Consider the following 17,311-nt stretch of genomic DNA (forward strand, 5'->3'; position numbering starts at 1 on the left):
AAGTAATTACAAACAAGATGAAAAATCAACATGGGCAGGGAACACCTTTCTCATTGTGTTACTGAGATGTGAGCAAGTTATCCGCAACAGGCAATTAGAGCCAAAAATGAAATAAAGGCATTCTGAGATTTAGCAGCTGAGAGTTCCAGCAACAGGAAGACACAACAGGAATCATGCAACTTCTGTATCATTCAACGTACTTTGAAACTTCAGATGCAGTGGAAAGGAAAGCGGGGGAGGACACAGAAAAAGGACAGTTGTCTTGGCACTCACGAAAATGATGCTTTCTCAGGAGATGGTTCTGAGACCGGTCTCAATTTTCAGAAACGCGTCTTTACTGGTTGTCTTGCACCGTGTATTTAAAAACTGCGTGCGCTTCAAAATAAACAAAAGCGCAGCTACTGTAGTTGTGAGATCTGGCAGGCATTTATTCCTCCCCCCTCCTAATGCACATCAAGGAAACGTTCTCCCTTTAAAGCCTTCATACAGATTCAGCAACTAGAAAAACAAGCCCACGTATGTCTCTCACGCCCACCACCCCCACCTTCCTACAGAAACAACCCCGAGAAACACTAACAAAGACAGGGAGCAGAGTAAAGGAACAGTTGTTCAACCGCGAACTCACGAATACACATGCAGTGAGGCAATCGACTGCGGTAAAGGGAAAGGAATGAGACACCAGGAGACGCAGCGGGTGTAGGCGGAAGAGGGGAAAAAAATTACGCGCCGCGGCCAAACCTTTGAATAAATTAGAGGGGATTTCTGTGCGAACTTTCCTTGACCTCGACCCCAAAGAGGCTCGCTAGGGCCGAGAAGGAAACCCGTGCGGGATGTGGAGGGGCCCGGGGCGCCCGGGTCCCTCGCCCGCGAGACCCGTTCTTCCAGGCGCCGTGGAAGGCAGCGCTGGCGGCCGTTTTCCAGCTCCCGCAGGGGTCGCTCCGCCGGCGCGGGGACACAATGGGCCCGCGGGCCGCGCGGACGGGCCTCGGCCCGGCTGCAGCACCAGAGAGATGTAAGGAGCGCGCGGAGAGCGAGCGCGGCTGGGGAGGTCCCGGCTCGGTCAGGCCCGGGGGCCGAGGCTAGGGGGGCCGGGAACTCGGCTTCCCACAGCAGAAGACCCAACAAAGACACCGGGGGAGCCCGGCGGGCTGGGCGCGAGGAGAGGACGCGGTGGCAGGTTCGCTCCTCAGAGCGGCCGGGAGGCGCCATCATGGGGGTTGGGGGGGGTCACGGTCCGCCCCGCGAGGAATGAGCCCCCTCCCCCCCGCCGCCCGCGCCCCCGGCCCCGCAGGACCGCGGCGGCCCCACGCGTGCAGAGACGGCGGCGCTGGAAAGCCCGGGGCGCCGAGGGGAGGGCGGGGACGCAGCATGAAGGGAAAGTTGGGTTCGGGTCTGTTTCGTTTTACCGGGTTGGCGGCGCGCCCATCCGCGCGGGCGCACGAGTGGCCGGGAGAGCGGGGTCCCGCGGCCCCGGTCCGGCCGGCCGGGCGCTGCGCCGCGCTCCGCTCCCAGGGTCCCTCCCCGCGCCTCGGCCCGGGTTGAGCCGCTCGGCCTCTCCTTCCTCCGCCCGCCCGTCAGCCCGTCTCTCCCGGAGCCTGGATTGATCTGGTCGCGCTGGCGTCAGGGAGTCGGAGCCGCCCAGCCTCCACTCCCCGGCTGCCAATGCCCGGCGCACTCGCCTGCCCGCCCGCCCGCTCACACGCTCACCCGCGCGCCGCCGCCGCCGCCGCCGCTGCCGCGCGACCAGGGATCCTCTCCAAATTCCCGGCCCGGCCGGCGTGAGCGCAGCGCGGCCGGGGCTGGAGGACGGCGCGGGGGAGCGGCCCGAGTCACCCCCTTCCACTCCCAGCCCCACGCCCCGTTTATTCCTGGAGAAAAAGCGTGGCGGCGTTCTGGCTTTCCTAACCCTGCCTTCTTTAGTCCCAGTGGAGTGGACGTGGTGCATTATCTGCAAGTGAATTTCGATGCTCCATGTGTTTATTTTCTGAAACGCTCATTAACTCTTCTGTAAACATGGAATGCATGTTGACAGTTATCTTTCGAGACTGGCCCTTTGATGTCTAGTTTTCATTGTCCCTTACTCACTCTCCAATAATTTGCGGGCCCCAGAAGTTGAACGTACCCAGAAGTGGTTAGCTAGTAACTACTGCACGTGCTGATACAAACCCTGGGTCAACAGATGGGTTTTGTGTCAACTTAGGATCCAATGATTCGAGTAGGTAACCTTGTTGCTCCAAATAATAACATGCCACAAGGAGATACTGCTTTAGAACTCTGCATTTTTGGTCCAATTTCTGCAGTCTTTTAGATGGTGCCAACACCCCGAAAACAAACTTAACTCTTACCTACCTGATCTGCATGGACATTGAAAATATCTTCTTGCAAGAGTCAACTTTTCTCTTGGCCAACTCTCTGGAAGCTGCATAAAATCTTGGATAATTACCATAATGTTGAGTTACGTTTAGAAAAGAATAATTTTTTGAGGAATAAATTTCACATGAAGCAAAAAAACGTCACTCCCAGCCATGTGTATCAGTATATCATTAATATATATCAATGTATATTAAATTCCTTTTTGCCTTAAACTATTTGAGCCCTTACTGGTCAATTCGTGGACCTCATCTTATTTTCCCTAAAAGCAGCATTTGATGCAGTTGGTCATTCTCTGCTCCTTGGAACAACAGGAAAGTGAGCCTTGTTAAATGCCACTCAGATTAGGCCACTCCCCTGCTGAAAACTCTCCCTTGATAAACAGTATAAAATATCCCATACTAGAGAACATTATTCGGCCATAAAAAGGAAAGAAGTGCTGATACTGATGCATGTGACCTGGATAACCTTTCAAAACATGTGGAGTGAAAGAAGATAACACAGTAAGACCACACATTGTATTCGTCCACATATCTGAAATGCTCAGAGTAGGCAAAGCTATGGAGACAGAAAGTAGATTCTTGGTTTGCATAGGGTTGGAGAAATGAGGAACCTGGGGAGTGACAGCTAAAGGTCATGGGGTGACAAAATTGTTCTAAAATTAGTTTCTGGTGATGGTTGCACAGTTCTGTGAATATACCAAAAGCCATTGAATTGTACAGTTTAAATGAGTCAATCATTTGATATGTGAATTTTCCTCAAGCTATTTAAAAAAAAAGCATGACAATGAAATGCAGTATATGACCTTGATTGGATCCTGAATGGGGAGGGGGAGCTATAAACTGATATTTTAAAGCTTTAAAAAAAAAAAAAAAAAAAACCTATAGATGGCATTTATTTATTTATTTATTTATTTATTTATTTATTTAATTTTGAGATGGAGTTTCTCTCTGTCACCCAGGCTGGAGTGCAATGGCGTGCTCTCCACCTCCTGGGTTCAAGCAATTCTCCTGCCTTAGCCTCCCAAGTAGTTGGGATTACAGACACCCAGCACCACACTCGTCTAATTTTTGTATTTTTAGTAGAGACAGGGTTTTGCCATTTTGGCCAGGCTGCTCTTGAACTCCTGGTCTCAAGTGATCCACCCACCTTGGCCTCCCAAAGTGCTGAGATTACAAGCGTGACCCACCGTGCTCAGCCTAGATGATCTTTCTTAGTGTAATCCTAGAGATCTTAAATGATGATTATTAATATTATTATGTATGCTATAAAATTTGATTTTGCCCATTGTGCAAGTTATTTCTTTAAATGGTAATAAAAATTTGGATATTCTTTTTTAAAGGATGTTGATGAGACCATTGTAAAAACATAAATATGGACTATATATTAATGGTATTGTGTTAAATTTTTTAAAAATCCTCCCTTATGTCCCCATTTCACTCAAATTAAGTTTCCATAATGAGCCCAAGACTCTACATAATCTTTCTTTTTTTTTTTTGGTGCCGTGACTCAGATACATAATCTTTCTTTCCCCTTCCTTCACTACTCTGATCTGCTCTTCTACTCTCCCTCTTGCTCACTTCCCCAAGTCACACTAGTGTCCTCACTTTTCTGGAACAGTCTGGGCACATTCTCACCTCAGTGTCTGTGTGCTAGCTGTTCCTTCCCTTTCTAAGTTCATTTTGTGTTGCTGGAATAGAATACCACTGATATAGTTTGGCTATGTGTCCCCACCCAAATCTCATCTTGAATTGTAGCTCCTATAACCCATATGTGTCATGGAAGGGAACTGGTAAAGGTAATTGACTCATGGGGGCGGGTTTTTCACATGCTCTTCTCGTGATAGTGAATAAGTCTCACAAGAATCTGATGGTTTTATAAAGGGCAGTTTCCCTGCACACGTCCTCTTGCATGCCACCATGTAAGACATCTTTGCTCCTTTGCTCCTCCTTCACCTTCTGCCATAATTGTGAGGCTTCCCCAGCCATGTGAAACTGTGAATACATTAAACATTGTTTTTGTTTGTTTGTTTGTTTGTTTTTGTTGTTTTTTTTTTTTTTTGAGACAGTTTCACTCTGTCACCAGGCTGGGATGCAACCTCAGCTCGCTGCAACCTCCACCTCCAGGGTTCAAGCAATTCTCCTCCCTTGGCCTCCTGAGGAGTAGCTAGGACTACAGGCACATTCACCACAGCCAACTAATTTATTTTTGTATTTTTTAGTAGAGACGGGGCCATGTTAGCCAGGCTGGTGTTGAACTCCTGAACTCAGGTGATCCACCTACCTAGGCCTCCCAAAATGCTGGGATTATAGGCAAGAGCCACTACACCCAGCCTAGTGGCTATGAATTTAAAGTAAGACCAGTCAGCATGGTTGTGGGTCTTCTCCAGCCTCCTTCAACCTAAGGGGGCAGAGCTGAGTTTAACTAGGGCTGGGGTTTTGTAGGTGTATGTCATGGAAGGAAACAGGATTAGACAGCAGAAGGTATAGGCAATGGAGTGACTGTGGGGGTCTTGGTAGGAGGGAGGTGAGAACATATAGTAATGTGAGATGTTGGAAAGATGATAGGATCCACTGATTGACGGTACTAGTGAGGTCCATGAGTTACTGGAGTTGGGAACCTTTTCCAAAAGCTGGGGAGCAGTCTGAGAATGAGATACTTGAAATTGAAATGATGATGCTGGAGCAGTTTTGAGCACTGCCAAGATCTAAGAGTGTGACCAGAGATAGTGGATAGCTAAGGTAGAGAGGAAGACAAGATCCTCAAAGAAAAAAAGATTTTAAGGAACTGAAGGCAAATTAATTATGCTATGTAATCAGTTTATCAGAAAAAAATCAGCTACTAATCACAATAAGATGAGCCCTTTAAATTGGCTGCAAATTTTATATATGCAAAATGTAAATCCAAAAACCTGTTTTAAGAGATGATTCTACTCAATAGAAAAATAAATGTAATGATTTATACTTCAGATCCCTCAGGGAATTTAAGTGACTCAGTTTTCCTGGAATGAGCCTGCCTAGGATCATTGGTGTGTTATTTTTCATATTAAAAGGAATGCTGGCCAGGCATGGTGGCTCATGCCTGTAATTCCAGCACTTTGGGAGGCCAAGGTGGGCAGATCACTTAAGATCAGGAGTTTGAGACCAGCCTGGGCAACATGGTGAAACCCCACCTCTACAAAAAATACAAAATAGTAGCTTGGTGTGGTGGTACATGCCTGTAGTCCCAGTTACTCGGGAGGCTGAGGTGGGAGGATGGATTGAGCCTGGGAGGTCGAGTCTGCAATGAAGTATGAGGGTGCCATTGCAGTCCAGCCTGGGCAAAAGAGCAGGACTCTGTTTAAAAAAAAAAAAATATATATATATATATATATATATATATATAGTTGTTGTTGAAATCCTTTATTCTCTCCTCACACCCTTTACTACAAAGAACTTATAGTTGTCTGTAATTATAAACGTATTTCATTGTATTGTCGAACATCCAGTGAGAAAATCTCACTGCTCTTCTAAGTAATATATGGGTGGGAGCCATATCTAGTTTGTGTTCCCATCTCCAAGCCCAAAGTTTGCACAGACTTATCATGGCAGACTCTCAAATATTTGCTGAAAGAATAAATCTCTAATACAACTGTTGTGGTAAAATACAAATTGGTATCTTTTTCTTAATTACAGCATACTTCATAGTAATCGTTCTCATTATTGCCCTCATATCTGACATTCAGATCTAATTATAAATAGTAGGAATTAATAAAGAGTTGTTAGCTCTTTTTCTAAGAGTTTTGTAACAGTCTATACATTACAAAATTCCATGTGAAAATTCTATGGTAAACATTATGTTGACAGTAGAACTTTATATTTCAAGTTTCTGAAATTTGTGGGGTGATATGGTTTGGCTCTCTGTCCCCACCCAAATCTCATGCTGAATTGTAATCCCCACATGTCAGGGGAGGGACCTGGTGGGAGGTGATTGGATCATCGGGGCAGATTTCCTTCACACTGTTCTTGATAATGAGTGAGTTCCCATGAGATGTGATAGTTTAAAAGTGTAGCACTTCCTCCTTTGCTCTCTCTCTCCTGCTCCATGAAAATAAGACGTCCTTGCTTCCCCTTCAACTTCCACTATAATTGTAAGTTTTCTGAGGCCTCCTAGCCTTGCTTCCTGTTTAGCCTGCAGAACTGTGAGTCAATTAAACCCCTTTTCTTCATAAATTATCCAGTCTCAGGTAGTTCTTTATAGCAGTGTGATAATGGACTAATACAGAAAATTAGTACCAGGAAAGTGAGGATTGCTATAAAGAGACCTGAAAATGTGGAAGCGACTTTGGAACTTGGTAATGGGCGGAGGTTGGAACAGCTTGGCGGGCTCAGAAGACAGGAAGATGTGGGAAAGTTTGGAACTTTATGGAGACTTGTTGAATGATGTTGAGCAAAATGCTAATAGTGATATGGATAGTGAAGTCCAGGCTGAGATGATCTCACATAGAAATGAGAAACTTATTGGGAATCAGAATTCACTCTTGATATTCTTTAGCTAAGAAACTGGTGGCATTATGCCCTTGCTGTAGAGATCTTTTGACTTGATCTTGGAACTTTGGACTTGAAAGAGATGATTTAGGGTGTCTGGCAGAAGAACTTTTTTTTTTTTTGAGACAGAGTCTCACTCCATCACCAGGCGCCAGGCTGGAGCGCAGTGGTGTGACCTAGGCTCACTGCAACCTCCACCTCCCAGGTTCAAGCAATTCTCCTGCCTCAGCCTCCCCAGTAGCTGGGACTACAGGCACACACCACCACACCCAGCTAATTTTTTTGTATTTTTAGTAGAGACGGGGTTTCACCATGTTGGCCAGGATGGTCTCGATCTCTTGACCTCGTGATCCACCCACCTCGGCCTCCCAAAGTTCTGGGATTACAGGCGTGAGCCACTGCGCCCGGCCTGGCAGAAGAAATTTTTAAGCAGCAAAGCATTCAAGATGAGGTCTGGCTGTTCCTCACAGCATACAGTCATATATGTTCACAAACAGATGGTCCGAAATTGGAACTTATGTTTAAAAGGGAAACAGAGCATAAAAGTTTGGAAAATTTGCAGCCTGACCATGTAGTTGAAAAAAAAAGAGCCATTTTCTGGGGACAAATTCAAGCTGGCTGCAGAAATTTGCATAATTAAAGACAAGCCAAATGTTAATAGCCAAGACAATGGGGGAAATGTCTCCAGGGCATGTAAGAGACCTTTGCAGCAGCCCATCTAATTACAGGCCTGGAGGCCTAGGAGGGAAAAATGGTTTTGTGGGCAAGGTCCAGGGCCCCACTGCTCTGTGCAGCTTCAGGACATAATGCCACATGTATACCATGGTATACTACTCAGCCATTAAAAAGGAAAAAAAACAGCATTCACAGCAACCTGGATGGAGTTGGAGACCATTATTCTAAGTGAAATAACTTAGGAATGGAAAACCAATTGTGGTATGCTCTCACTTATAAGTGGGAGCTAAGCTATGAGGATGCAAAAGCTTAAGAACGATACAGTGGACTTTGGGGACTTGGGAAAGGTGGAGGGGGTTGAGGGATAAAAGATTACACATTGGGTACAGTGTACACTGCTCAGGTAATGGGTGCCCCAAAATCTCATAAATCACCACTAAAGAACTTATCCATGTGACAAAAACCACCTGTTCCCCAAAAACTGCTGAAATAAAATTGAAATGAGAGCCTTTTTCAAGTGCTGTTACATATCAAACTTATAATGGCCAGAGTTGACAGAGCATTTACCTGTCACAATGCTAAACACCTGAGAGGCATCATTCTCTTTCAGTCTCAAATCTCCATACAAGGTAGATGCCACCATCCTCGTCTGTGGATAGTATCAATGTCGACTGAATAGGGTTTGTGAGGAATAATAATAATTGTAATAATAATTGCTAACACTTATGTTTACTATTTGCCAGCCATTGTTTTGAGCACCTTACATATATGTTCTTAACTCCTTTATTCTTCAAATCAATCCAATGAGACAGATACTATGCTATTTCCATTTTATAGGTGAGGACACTGAAACACTAATTTTTAAGTGACTTCTCAAGGTCACAGGACAATATGCTAATGTCTCTAAAGTACTTAATGAGGTATCTGGCATATATACATGTTCAGTAAATGTAGCCAATATTCTTTTCACTGAGCATTCATAGTGTTGTACCTTAGTGAAATATTTTAGGTAGACTCAATTAGTGGATTTGTCAGTTTTTAAAAGTTTTAGTGACCACATGATTTCCAGAAAAAATTCTTTAACAGTTTTGCTTTCAAAAGTAATTTCTCTTCACTAGGCCTTCATCCATTGGCAAGGTTTTACATGGTGAAAGATTGGCTTTGGTTACATTTAATACAAAATCAAAATAACAGTGGCTTAAGCAAGATGGGATTTTACTTCATCTCTTGTAGAAAGAAGACCAGAAAAAGGAATTCCAGGGACAGTTCAGTAGGGTAGCTCAGGACCATATCTAGCACAAACCAGGGTTTGAACGTTTGTCATGTGAATTTTAAAAACTCTAAGTAATCAACTCAAAGGTGTTAGGTTAGACCAAGGTCTCTGTGATTCCGTTTGCCTCTCCCTCGTTGTTGATTATAAAATGGCCACTGCAGCTCCAGTTACATCTTTATTCCAGACAGGAAAAACAAACAGACAAGAACAAGAGGGGTGGACCAAGCCTGAAGCCCCTTTAAGGAAGACACCACCTATCGCCACCATGTCATAGTGATAGGCTGTCATCACTACTGCAACATCTGCCTACACATCCTTGGTGAGAACTCTCATGTGGCTTCTCCTATTTGCAAGGATGGCTAGGAAATATCATTTTTGGTTTTTAATCTAATCAAATTGTTTTTAATCCAGACCACAAAATGACAAAGTGAGAAAGAAGGTAAAAGATGAATACAACAGTGTGCTCCAAATGACTTGTACTGGTTCTGAGAGCTGATGACAACATTTTCAGATTTTTTGCAAGTTTGTCATTAAACACATTGGTAGCCTGAAACTGTCTATGGTGGGAGTATTTACATTGCAAAAACAGTCAAACACCAAAAATTAAGGCCCTGCCCCCTTTTGTGGAGAGGCAGTTGTTAAACTTTACCGGCACAACACTGAATATTGGTCAGGTAACTGGGAGTCCCTGCTACTGAGGCTTTTTTTTTTTTTTTTTTGTCTTACTACATTCGCCACTCATTTCTGACTTTACTGACTGAGACTTATTAACACATAGGTAAGTAATCTTTTGGAAAAACTTGGCGTTTTAATAAACCTTCTCTCTTTATTATATTGAGTTTAATTCTTTCTGCAGAGAATGTACAAGTTGTTTCTTGATAGTAAGTTAGGAGTGCTATGAAATATTGTGAATTTCTGTTCTAGACATTTAAAAGATTTTATTTTAAAATATTCTGATCTGGAAAGATTCAGATATATTCCGAAATAGCTTCTTAATTTTATATTTGAAGCAACTGTGATATCAAGCTGTTGCTAAGACCACTAACTTTTCTAAGGTATAATTTTACTGAGGTAGAAAAAAATACCTTACAATAATTTTTTCTTTCAAAATTTAATCCTGAGAAAAGAGTAAAGTGGAATGTTATCTCCTCCTGGTTATAAGGAAGAGTCAATGGCTCTTCATCCTCAAGGAGGAAACTTCCTAAAATAGGTCTTTTTCCCTTTTCTTTAGAATGTAAACAGGTACTTAAAAGCACAGCATTGACAACACAAAAAATGCTTTCCTTTTGTCTTGAAAGGAAGCAATAAGAAGAAAGATTTTAGAGGCTGAGCTGGAAATTAAGAAGAAAGCCTCAAAAATCTGTGAGCATGAACCTACTTAAAGGGTCTTGCCTCCAAGACAGTATTTAGAATATAGAGAAAGAAGCACAGGAAACAAAGATATGTGTGTTAGAGTTGCAACATGTACCTTAAATGTTTCTTTGAAAAATCTTGCTTTGTATGACTTCCTTTAATGTTATCCAACTCTAGTAGTTATGATGAAGATTTTTAAAAAGATGATCCATAATGATCAATCTGAAAGGCTTGGCTATGCAGGTGAATTATACATATTTGAACACTGTCTATTGAGGGTTTTTAGAAGATGGTCAATAAATGACACCTGCTTGCTCTCCTAAGTATGAAGCCAAATAAGGACCAAAATCAGGCTCAGCACAGTGGCTCATGCCTGTAATTCCAGCACTTTGGGAGGCTAAGGTGGGAGGATCACTTCAGCCCAGGAGTTTAAGGCCACAGTGAGCCATGATTGCACCAGGACACTCCAGCCTAGGTGGCAGACCCTGCCCCACCACCAAAAAAAAAAAAAAAATCAGAAGTCAGAGAGATAAAAGTCTAAATATGATCTTTATTATCTAAAAAGTGTTAGGGACTCTTCCCAAGTCCATGAGGGGTGGGGTTTCAAAGGCAGGAGTTTCCTGGCTCTATGCGGAAGGCAAAGTTCTTTGTCTGGGTTTCCTGCCCATAGGCTAGGTGCTAGGTAGAGAAATCTAGGTGGGCTCCTTTGTCCAAAAACCCCACTGAAAGCTCTGGGAGGAGAGGGCTCTCTAAATCAAAAGTAGCCAATCCGGTATCAGAGTCAAAGATCAATCACTCCAGAGGAAGTTTGAAAGAACTCCTCTCATTGGACGAGAACATGAATGGGGAGGGAATAACTAAAGTGTTAAAATCCCACTGCTCTCTCCCTATACAGATGGCTTCCTACTCTGAATCCCCTCCCAGGGCAGCATGAGAGCTATGTCTCTCTCATGCGTGCTCTCTCTCTCTCTCTCTCTTTATGTGTAATAAATCGCTCTCTACAAAACTCTTTGGGTCCACTATATTTATTCAAACGACGGCAAACTCACCTCCCCTCCGGGGCCCCTTTCCCCATTCTTCTGGGTAAGAGGCCAAGAACCTCGGATCAAGGAACTGGGAGCATCTTCCTGATGCTGCCGCTCCCCACTCCCCCGCCCCTTTACAAGTGGACTGGAAGATTTGGCCTTAGATCTGTGGCCAAATTTGCTTGCTAATATTTTACCTCTAAATTAAAGTCTCAGATACTACCATAGTGGAACAGCCACAGGCTGCAATGTATTTGCAATAACTGTGGATCATAAAAGGTCACTCTCTCACGAGAAAATGCCCTTCTTCCAGTTTCTAGAAAGAGTCTTCCACTCTGTACCAGTTTATACCCTATGTTACCTCCTCTTTCAAAAGACAGGTTAATATTGTGCTTTTCCATTTGAGACAAGATGATCACGTTTTTCCCCAGCTAACCAAGGGAGGATCCATTTTGCCTAAATAAGACTCCCTGAAGTTGTTTTTGTTTGTTTGTTTTGAGGTCTTACTCTGTCTCCCAGGCTGGAGGGCAGTGGTGCAATCACAGCTCACTACAGGCTCGAACTCCTGAGCTCAAGCCATCCTCCCATCTCAGCCTCCCTAGTAGTTCTAGGACTACAGGTGCATGCCATCACACCTAACTATTTTTTTGTTAATGGAGATAGGGTCTTCCTATGTTTCCCAGACTGGTCTTGAACTCCTGCCCTCAAGTGATCCTCCAGCCTTGGCTTCCCAGAGTGCTGGGTTCTAGGATGTAGATGAGCCACCATGCCCACGTAAGTTTGTGTTTTGTTTTTAAGGTGCTTAAGCTCAAATTGTAACCATTTCAAATGGATTTTATAGTCCCTAAAAGCCATGGCTAAATTGGAATGCTTTGTGTAAAATCACAGGAGATAAAATAATAGTGAAAACATGGAAACGTTTTTACTATTAAAGTCCTGGTAACAATGAAAGAACAACATTAACTCAGGTGGCTAATGTTTAATGAGTACCTACTGCATGCTGGGCACAGTTCTAGGCACTGGATAACTGCAGTGAGCAAGAAGCTTTCACTTTAAGTTGGCAATGATATTTTAATTGGGGAGACAAACAATGAACACTAGAACACAAGATAAGATGTGAAATCTAAGATATGAGGCCAATAAAACAGGGCAAGGTAAGGGGTGGACACCTTTATATTTTTCAACATACTCTCAATAACGTCAGGAGTCTTCTCTTTAAAAAATGAAGAATTGCTAAATATCTTCACCAGCAACAACATTTCTTTTCCTGTAGTCTCAACTCTTTCTCTCCATTGGCTCCTTCCCCCAAACAATAAACATCCTAAAAATATACACATATGCACACAATAAATATACAAAACAGAACCACAAAAATAAAACCCATCTTGTTCCTAAATATTAATCTAGTTTTATCCATTTTCTTTTTCTCTTCTCATTCACATTTCTGGAAAGAGTAGTTCATGCCCCCACTGTCTTCATTTTCATAAGTCACATTCATCCCATAAGCCACTAGAATCCAACCTCTGTCTGCTCCATGCCATTGAAACTATTCTTGCTAAGGCAGGGCCACTCCATACTGCTGGGAAGGTTGTGTACATAACACTTTTTCCCTGGTTAAATTTTCATTGACCTTTGTATTGCCAAATCCAATCAATACTTTTCTGTCTTTATTCTATTGCATGGCTCAGACTCATTAAATGCTACTAGTCATTATTCCATTCTCAGAAACCTTGGCTTTGTCAAAAACTGGAAACAACACAACTGTCCGTTCCTAGAGGTCTAGCTGAAGTAACACAATGGAATACTTTGGAGCTATAACAAAGCATTAGGACTGTTTTCTATATGCTACAGAGAGTAATTGCTGGTATATATTGTTAAGTGAAAAATGTTGAGTAGAGAAAAATATGTATTTATGTTCTCATTCATTTTTAAAAGGTGAGGGATATAAATATATACATGTTTGCTCATAAAAAATAATCATGGAAGGTTAAATAAAAAATGTTTTAAAGTTACAGAGAGGGCAGAAGATAACAAACAAACAGCCAACCAATATTTCATTTAAACCTATGAAATGCTATGCGATTACTGAGGAGTGATTTACTTCCAATTATATAGTCACTTTTGGAATAGGTGTGAGGTGGTAATGTATGTTTTGTGTATTTGAAGTGGAGAGTTCTATAAATGTTTATTAAGTTTACTTGTTCCGGGTCTGAGTTCAAGTCCTAAATATCCTTGTTAATTTTCTATCTCGTTGATCTACAGAATCGTTAGCTATTCTTGTTACATTGATCCTTTTACCATTATATAATGTCCTTCTTTGCCTCCTTTGATCTTTGTTGCTTTAAAGTCTACTTTATCAGAGATGAGAATTGCATCTCCTGCTTTTTGTTTATTTGTTTATTTTTACTCTCTGGTTGGTAAATCTTCCTTCTTCTCTTTGAGTCTTTGTGTATTGTTGCATGTAAGATGGGTCTGGATGCAGCATACCGATGGGTTTTGGTTTTTTATCCAATTGCAATATATATAAGTTTAATACTGGCGTTTGATGCTAGCTGGCTGTTTTGCCCATTAGTTGATGTAAATTTTTCATTGTATTAATGTTCTTTGCTTTTTGATATATTTTTGGAAAGGCTGATATTGGTTGTTCTTTTATATGTATAGTGCTTCTTTCAGAAGCTCTTATAAAGCAGGCCTGGTGGTGGTGAACTCTCTAAGTACTTGTTTGTTCGCAAAAGATTTAATTTTTCCTTCGCTCATAAAGCTTAGTTTGGCTGGATAGGAAATTCTGGGTTGAAAGTTCTTTTCTTTAAGGATGTTAAATATTGGTCCCCACTCTTTTCTGGCTTGTAGGTTTAAATGAAATATTGGTTGGCTGTTTGTTTGTTATCTTCTTCCCTTATTCCTTCCTGACTACATCATTAAGTGTAATTATCAGTATACAAGAGGTTTTCAATACCCATTACTAAATTGCATTCTAGCCTGGGCAAGAAAGCAATACTTCCATTCTCTCTCCCTCTTTCTTTTCCTTTTTCCTCCTCCGCATTCCCTCTCTCTCTTTCTCTTCCTTTTTCCTCCTCCCCATTCTCTCTCTTTCTCTTTAAAAAATAAAAAACAAAAAAAAAAATAAAGTTACAGAGAGGGCAAAGGGAAAAAAGGCTGAGAAAACAGGATGGAAGCTAGAGTTCTCTGAATATACCATGTTTTGTGGATTTAACTTTGAACCATGGAAATATTTTACTTACTTATAAATTGAAAGTCAAGCCAGGCGTGGTGACTCATGCCTGTAATCCCAGCACTCTGGGAGGCTGAGGCAGGTGGATCACCTGAGGTCAGGAGTTCGAGATCAGCCTGGCCAACATGATGAAACCACGTCTCTACCAAAAATACAAAACTTAGCCGGGCATGGTGGTGGGTGCCCGTAGTCCTTTGTGTAAATGCTTGAATCCAGGAGGTGGAAGTTGCAGTGAGCCAAGATCGTGCCATTGCACTCCAGCCTAGGTGACAAGAGCAAATCTCCATCTCAAAATAAATAAATAAATAGTCATTTTGTAAAAGAATCAATAAAAACTAAAATTTAAAAAAAACACAAATCATCCTGTTAATTAAGCTTGTGATACAGAAAGGATTCATTTTGAATGACTTAAAAAAATGCAACAATCTGTAAATCCTTGGTGGGATATAATTGAAGAACAAAAATAACTAAAAAAGAAAACTTTCAGCAGTCGTATTATTAATAATATTTGGCATTTTAATTTTGAAATTTAAAATGTAGCATAAAAATATACAATTATGCACCACATAGTGATGTTTTGGTCAACGATGGACTGCCTATATGATGGTGGTTCTATATAAGATTATAATGGAGCTGAAAAATTCCTGTCACCTGTGATGTTGCCATCATAATGTCATCGCCCTATGCATTACTTGTGTTTGTAGTAATGCTGGTGTTAACAAACTGGCTGTGCTTCCAGTTGCATAAAAGTATAGCACATACAATTATGTACAGTACATAATACTTGATAATGATAATAAATGACTATGTTACTGGTTTATGTGGTTACTATACTATATTTTTTAACATTATTTTAGAGTATAGTTCTTCTACTTATTAAAAAGAAAGTTAACTGTAAAGCAATCTCAGGCAGGTTCCTTCAGGTGGTATTCCAGAGGAAGGCATTGTTATCATAGGAGATGATGGCTCCATGCATGTCATCTAAGAAGATTTTCCAGTGATGCAAGATGTGACAGTGGGAAGCAATGATATTGATGATTCTGATCCTGTGCAGGCCTAGGTTAATGTGTGTGTTTGTGTCTTAGTTTTTAACAAAAAAGTTTAAAAAGAAACAAAAACAAAAACAAAAACAAAAACCAACAACAAACACTAAAAAATTTAAAAATAGCAAAAGTTTATAGAATAATAATACAAAGAAAGAAAATATTTTTGTAAAATTGTACAATGTGTTTGTATTTTAAGCTAAGTTATTACAAAATAATCCAAAAGTTTAAAAACTTAAAAGTTTATAAAATTAAAAAGTTACAGTAAGCTAAGGTTAATTTATTATCGAGATAACCTTTGTTATATAAATTCGGTGTAGCCTAAGTGTGCAATGTTTATAAAGTCTACAGTAGTATACATTAATGTCCTATGCCTTCACATTCACCCTCCTCTCACCCACTGACTCATACAGAGCAATTTCCAGTCCTGCAAGCTCTATTCATGGCAAGTGCCCTATACAAGTGTACCATTTAAAAATCTTTCCTATTTTATTTTATTTTTCATCTGAATGAAGACGTCAATAAAGGACTTTTACTGCAAGTTTGTTGTGTTCAAATTACACAATGTAAGGGGCAAAAACTGTACCACACATAAAACCCCCAGCATCAAACAAACAAGCAAAACAAAACACCAGCATCACTCATTTCCTCTAAATTCACTGTACAAAAGCAAATTATGGAAATGATGCGAGAGGGAACCAACAATGGCATATTTTCTTCTTCCTTAAAGAAAATCATATCAGTCATTAATATTTATTCCCCTGTAAAGTTTATTGTTCTAATTTCCTTATTCAAAGGGGAAGTTCTGTCCTTGAGGACACCCAGAGTTATGCTATTACGCTGCGGCATCAGCAGCATCCTGCGCACTGGGAGAAAAAGCCAAGCAGCTAGTACTCTGTACAAAGTTGTTGCTCCATAAATAGTGTAACAATAGGATCATTTCATCATTACCAGGGCTCCTGCAAGGGTCCCCACATGCCTTGTCCAGTGATGTCCTGAGGTCAGTAGAGTTACAGCTGAGCAGGGCACAGGTCCTTCCTAGTAGGAAGGCACGACAGTGTGAGAGAAGTCCACTCAGGTCTGATTAAGCTATCAATTAATGCTAAAAAGCATTCAGAAGTATAAGCTTCTTGAATGAGACCCCTCATTATCTGTGGTTCTCTCAATTCAAAGTTGCATGCTGTCGTCCCTGAAGTTGTTCCTGAAAATAAAGAGAGGGCAGATGATGGTCGGGCATGGTGGCTCATGCCTGTAATCCCAGCACTTTGGGAGGCCAAGGTGAGTGGATCTCTTGAGGTCAGGAGTTTGAGACCAGCCTGGCCAACATGGCAAAACCCCATCTCTACTAAAAATACAGAAATTAGCTAGGACTTGCACCTGTATTCCCAGCTACTTGGGAGGCTGAGACTTGAGACTTACTTGAACCCAGGTGATGCATATAAGAATAAAGACCCCTTCTTCTTATATGTGAATGGGTCTTTCTTCTTATATGCATTGCCAATGGGAGAGATCATGCCTTTGGCAACTCTGTATCTTCCTGTTCCATTCACGTAGTCCTTGTCCAGCTCAAACAACCTGAGGTGCCTGTTGGTGATAGGATTGAAGGAGCCACAGCAAGGAGAACCACTTCAGTCTTACTCTGAACTTTCCATGGTAAGAACTTGAAGTTGTTGATCTAAATGGAAAACTGTGATGCCTTCCTTATTGTTTTTACAAAGGAAATTCTTTGAATCTGAAGTGTCTTGTAAGGTAGACTATTGGAACCATTCTAATTAGTGTGTCCACAGTCTTCTCTAAAGTGGGCTAGAAAAATG

At 41.6% G+C, this 17,311-nt stretch overlaps 1 protein-coding gene across 3 annotated transcripts in view; it reads right to left on the reverse strand.

Annotated features, from left to right (window-relative positions):
• Positions 1-1,607, reverse strand: part of SMAD1 (SMAD family member 1) — a 73,818-nt gene extending 72,211 nt beyond the window's left edge. Inside the window, exon 1 of one of the 3 annotated variants that reach the window (XM_021666718.2) lies at positions 1,407-1,607. The gene's annotated coding sequence lies outside the window, so the exon portion shown is untranslated. Of the gene's footprint in view, positions 1-273; positions 660-1,406 lie in introns of those variants that run through there. The other 2 variants (XM_012453994.3, XM_012453995.3) reach the window with 2 other exon arrangements.
• Positions 1,608-17,311: the final 15,704 nt, after the last annotated feature.

This window comes from Aotus nancymaae, unplaced genomic scaffold (genome assembly GCF_030222135.1).
Source record: "Aotus nancymaae isolate 86718 unplaced genomic scaffold, 86718_ANA_hifiasm-v0.15.2.pri h1tg000033l, whole genome shotgun sequence".
NCBI classification, from domain to species: Eukaryota; Metazoa; Chordata; class Mammalia; order Primates; family Aotidae; genus Aotus; species Aotus nancymaae.